Here is a 5559-nt window from a genome sequence, read left to right as displayed (position 1 = left end):
ATGTCGATCGTAAACGTCGACATATCGCTGTTGTCGATGCTCAGCACAGATCTCGAAGTCGACGACAAATTTCCACCGGAGGTCGAAGCATTTCGTCAGAAGATTCTTCAATCTGAATGTTTCCTCTTTGCTTCTCCTGAGTACAATTACACGGTTACAGCACCTTTGAAGAACGCAATCGATTGGGCATCTAGACCACCGAACGTGTTTGCCGATAAAGCTGCTGCTATTGTTAGTGTCGGAGGTGGGTTTGGCGGAGGGCTGGCACAGTATAGTCTCCAACAAGATTCTTCAATCTGAATGTTCACGTTCATACTGTTATCTGTGTTCTTTTTTTTCCGCTAGTTAAAAACCATATTTAATTTGTATATGTTCTGAGAATCTATGAGGTTTGAAGCATTCTTGATCTATTGCTCTATGATAATTTGTTTACTGCGGTTCCCATTTTAGCACTAGAATTCTGATCTTCTGTCTGCTTCTCTGTTCGTCTCCCCTGATGCATTAATCTTAGAGAAATGATTCAGAATTTCGTATGATTTCATTTCCATCCCTTCTTATTGTTCTAACTCTTGTTCATATATTATGAATGTGACTGTTAATTTATCAATATAAATTTAGTTGTAATCTTATATGAATACAATGTCAAATGTCTTATTTTGCAGTTAATCATCAATGAATATAAATATATTGTAACTGCATGATTTTATACATTAATGATTTATGTTTTGAACAGGTGCAATTTAGAGCTTGATGTTTCGAAGAAGGATAACTGTAAAGCATGGAAATGCAGCGCTCTTCGTTTCTATATGTATGATAGCAACAAGAAAATTGGAAGAAAAAAACAATGTTATAGGCATTTATTTATGATTCACTTTATATTCATTTATGAATATAACTACTGAAAATATAGGAATTTAGATGTATTTTGTATTATGGTAAATGTATTCATGTATGATTAGAGTTGTATTCATTTATGATTATAATTAGAGGCGTATTTATTTGTAATGAAATGATGAATTCTTAATCATTTTTGGATATCAATTCATGAACAAAAAACAAAAGACAAATCCAGTCACGACATTTTCATTTATGAATATGACACTATTTGATAAAATTAAATCATCAAATTAGTAAACTGTTATATATTTCCAGTCAATTGTATACTCAATAAATTAGTTTAATATTTATTCATTTAAGGACAAGAATCACGTAAAGCAAAATAAAATCATTTGAAATTGATAATTTTATTTCTCTTTCATTAATGATATAAAGAAAATGGAAAAAAAATCCTTTTTTGGTAACAGTCAATTAGAATCCCAAAAATTTAGGAAAATATCATTTTATTTTATTTTTTATAATTTAATTAAAAGACAAGTTTACCTATATACCCTTATATATTGATTGGTTCAGAACTGTTCTCGCGTTCTCAACCTTTTAGGTGTTCTCATTTGATCCTTTCCCTATATATATATATATATATATATATATATATATATATATATATATATATATATATATATATATATATATATATATAGGGCTAGGTTATAATGTGGATGCTATCTATTGTATGGTCGTAGGAATAATTTTGGACCAAATGATGAATAGAATGGATGTGAGGGTCTATGATATTACAATGAGATAACATGTACCATATAATCACACAAATTTCATCATAAGAGTATTTTAGTCAATTAAACTATATTTAAAAAAGGAAATATTAGTATTTTAAGGGATAATTAATGATCTTAATTTTAAAAATATGAATTGTTTAGTTTAATTAATTTTCAGTTCAAACTTTATTTTTAATCATTTAGGATCGGTGTAACTTAACAAAAAATCAAATATTCTAGTAGAATTTTAGTTTAAAAACATTTCATTTTTAAAGAATATGATGTTATTCGAACATAATTTTAAGAATTGACATTCTTAAAGAATAATTTTGTATATATTATCAAGAATAACAAGTTTTTATCAATGAAGTACACATTTTTATTGAAATGACATCCTTTTGAGAATCATGTAGAATCTTGAGAATCATGTAGAATGTAATACAAATGAGAATGTAATTCCTTTAAAAATATATGTGTTTTTATACTAGAACAAACAAAAATGACAAAGATCATTCTGTGAGAATAAACTATAAAATTGATATCAAAGTTGAGAATACATTGTGTAGATTCTCTCATACAATTCTAAACGAATGATGTTTTTGTATGATTAACCATGAAATTCTGAAAGAATGTTGTTATTTTTGTAGGTTGGACCCTAAAATTCTGAAAGAATGTTGCTAGACCCTGAAATTCTGAAAGAATGTTGTTGCTTTTGTAAGGTGAACCCTAAAATTACTTCACTCTTTTAGAATGAAATATTGAGCCACACAACACTTTAGCAATCTGAATAAGAAAAAAAGCAACCATTGTTAGGACATATATAGAGTGAAATAGTGAGTCACACAACACTTTAACAATCTAAATAAGAAAAAGGCAGCATCGAAGCAACAAACTCATGGAAATAAAGCTCTGTGTGAATATATAGAATGCATCAAAATAAGTACACAAATAAAAATAACATTAGATAAACAAACAAAAAACCTTGTAAACACATCAACGATTCACCATTTGAGACAACTAGATATTCAAACCGGAACGAATTAACCAAAAATACATAATGTATTACTATTGTAATCAAACAATTATGATTTTCGATTATTGTATCGAATTAAACGAGTTGTTACTTGTATATGAATACCTCATAAACAACAGCCTCGCATGTGCCCTGTTCTATAAAATGTGGTTTGGTGATTTAACTTTGGAATGGTTGCAGGATTTATTTGTATGAGAGGATTTGATTAGAAAACTATGCCTCCTTACGTGTGATGGCTAGGTTACACTTTCCACTAAGCAAGTCGATCGGTATAAAGAATAAAGACAAATAAATGGGCTATAAATTATTAAACAAATATAAAGTTCCAGGTGATATCCAAATTAATAAGTTAGGTTACATTTTCTAAAAGCTTTCAAATAATGTAGTTTATGGTGAGTAATTGTTTACTCCAAGTGATATGCAAATTAATTTGGTTTCCACTTTCCAGAAGATTTCACATGTGAAAATACTGAGATACGTTCCATATAATAATAAAATAACTACATATCAGTAATACATGGTTGATTATAGAACGAATGAAATCTATAACACTAACATATATGAGTTCTTGCAACCAATTTAAATTTGTGTATGCATCGACGAAAAAAAGCATAAAAACATAAATGAAAAATCAAGTATGGATTCGTAAAAAGGGATACATGTTACTTGTTAATGACTGGAAATTACAAACCTCGATTTTAGAAGAAAAAACAGGAGGTTGACTGCGTGGAGACGAATGTTCATTTTGCCGACGATTTTAAAGAAAAAAAGGAGGAAGAAGTGACGGAGACAAAGAAGAAGTGGCGGCGGACACGAGGAGGAAGGCGATTGAAACCTGGATTGATCGATTACACAAAAAAACGAGTTTAATAAAAGAAAGAAAAACTTACTGATTGATTGGAGAAGGATAATCATCTGGTCATGCGTTTGGAATCTTGATGATCGATTGTATAAGTAGAAGCGGTAGATCAGAAACGATGGTGACTTCGATTTAGGGTTGAAGACTTGTTTTCATTGTGACGTTGATTGTTTAGAATTTATCTTTGCTTCATGCGACTTATCAGGAATACAACTAATATCATATTATCTCTCTATTATACCATAATTAATTAATAATAAGATTACAATAATACCCTTATATTATTTATTAAATGATTTAATTTATCTAAAATCTGATTGGTACCTACATCCATACAATAGTTGGTTATCTACATATGAACCTACCTCTCCCTCTCTCTCTCTCTCTCTCTCTCTCTCTCTCTCTCTCTTTCTATATATATATATATATATATATATATATATATATAGGGTTAGATTATTATATTCTAACTATCAATTGTGCAGATTTAGGTTTCATTATGGACCAATCATTTTAGTTATTTTAAGAAAATGATTAATGAATATTATTGAATTAAAAATAATTGAAAAATATCATTTAATTTCACTATAAGGGTATTTTAGTCAATTGAGATAAAGTTAAAAAAGGAAAATCCTAGATTTTAGGGGATAATTAAATCTCTTAATTTAAAAATTCTGATTTTTTTAACTAAGTTATTTTAGTTCTAACATAACTTTTAATTATACCTAATTTTATTCTATCAGAATGAAATTATATTAGAATGATATTCTATAAGAATGTCAGGATACATATTTATGACAGAATACATACTTTGATTAAATGAACTTCTTGAAGAAAAACAAAATTCTTGAACTATCAGTTGAAATATAATAAGATCTTTATATATTCACAAACAACTAAATGTAAATATGGATTCATACATATTCTTACAAAATAATAGTAGTATACATTTGAATAGAATTATACATATTCTAACAAAGTGTCATAAAAAATGAATAAATTTATTAAGAAATAGTATTCTTATATATACAATTCTTGAACATACTCGATCTTCTTCAGTGGTCCATTCTTACGAGAATGACAATCTATGAGAAAAGCATTATGTAAGACTAGTATTCTGTAAGAATACCAATCTATGAGCATATATTTATCTTCGTCGTGTAACAAATGCAATGCACCTGTCTCTACAAAAAGAAATACAAATTATCAAATCCTATGAACATAAACCTAATGTTATTTTAACAAACCAACAAATAACATCTTAGTTCATAACAACAGGATAAAACCCACTTTAGTGGTGGACAGACATAAGAAAATTCATGTATCCATTAACCATTCACAAAATGGGATGTCGTTGGTATCACAAATTTGATTCAATAAAACTATCATCGAGTTAATGCCCTAGGGGTCTGCAATGAATTTTACATCATTACTGGCTTATTGGTGATGTTTTTATACTATTTTGTGATTGAAAATGCAAGAGTTAAAGTGATATCCTTATTCAAGTTAATTAGCTTGTAAAAGTAAAAAATGAATCTTTATCCCATTTAAACCAATGCTTAGATCCCAACAAGTTATATGTGTAAGTTCATGATGACAAATCCTTACCGAGAATTTGATGAGATAGAATAGCTAAACAGCTTATTTGCGCCACTATAACTTAATTTTTGGAAAAACCCAGATTCGAAAATAGATTCAATCCACCGAGACATTTCGTCAAACAGATGGAGGATAGAAATGGTGCGGAAGATAGAAATGATGAGGTATATTAACTATAAACAACTTCCATTTTCCAATCAAAACGATTTCTTTTTAATTATTTAGATTGATAAAGACAATAGAGATTAGATTCGAATTAGTAGTGAAATAGATAGATATAATTGTCAAGTGCTTACCAGGATGTTGTCATAGCTAACAAGGTGCAATAGAGCATGCTAGAGCATACATACATGTTCGATGGAGAGAACAAAGTGAGCCCTATTGAACCAATACGATTTCTTAGCATTATACCTCATGAGCTCATCGTACAATATATACCCCATCGGAGCAGAATC

General features: G+C 28.8%; 1 pseudogene; it reads left to right on the top strand.

Annotated features, from left to right (window-relative positions):
• On the top strand, positions 1-300 carry LOC145126954 (NAD(P)H:quinone oxidoreductase pseudogene; annotated as a pseudogene).
• The last annotated feature ends 5259 nt before the right edge of the window (positions 301-5559 follow it).

The sequence above is a fragment of the Lactuca virosa genome, chromosome 7 (genome assembly GCF_052849685.1).
Source record: "Lactuca virosa cultivar CGN04683 chromosome 7, Lactuca_virosa_CGN04683_v6, whole genome shotgun sequence".
NCBI classification, from domain to species: Eukaryota; Viridiplantae; Streptophyta; class Magnoliopsida; order Asterales; family Asteraceae; genus Lactuca; species Lactuca virosa.
This window is presented reverse-complemented; position numbering and strand designations above follow the sequence as displayed.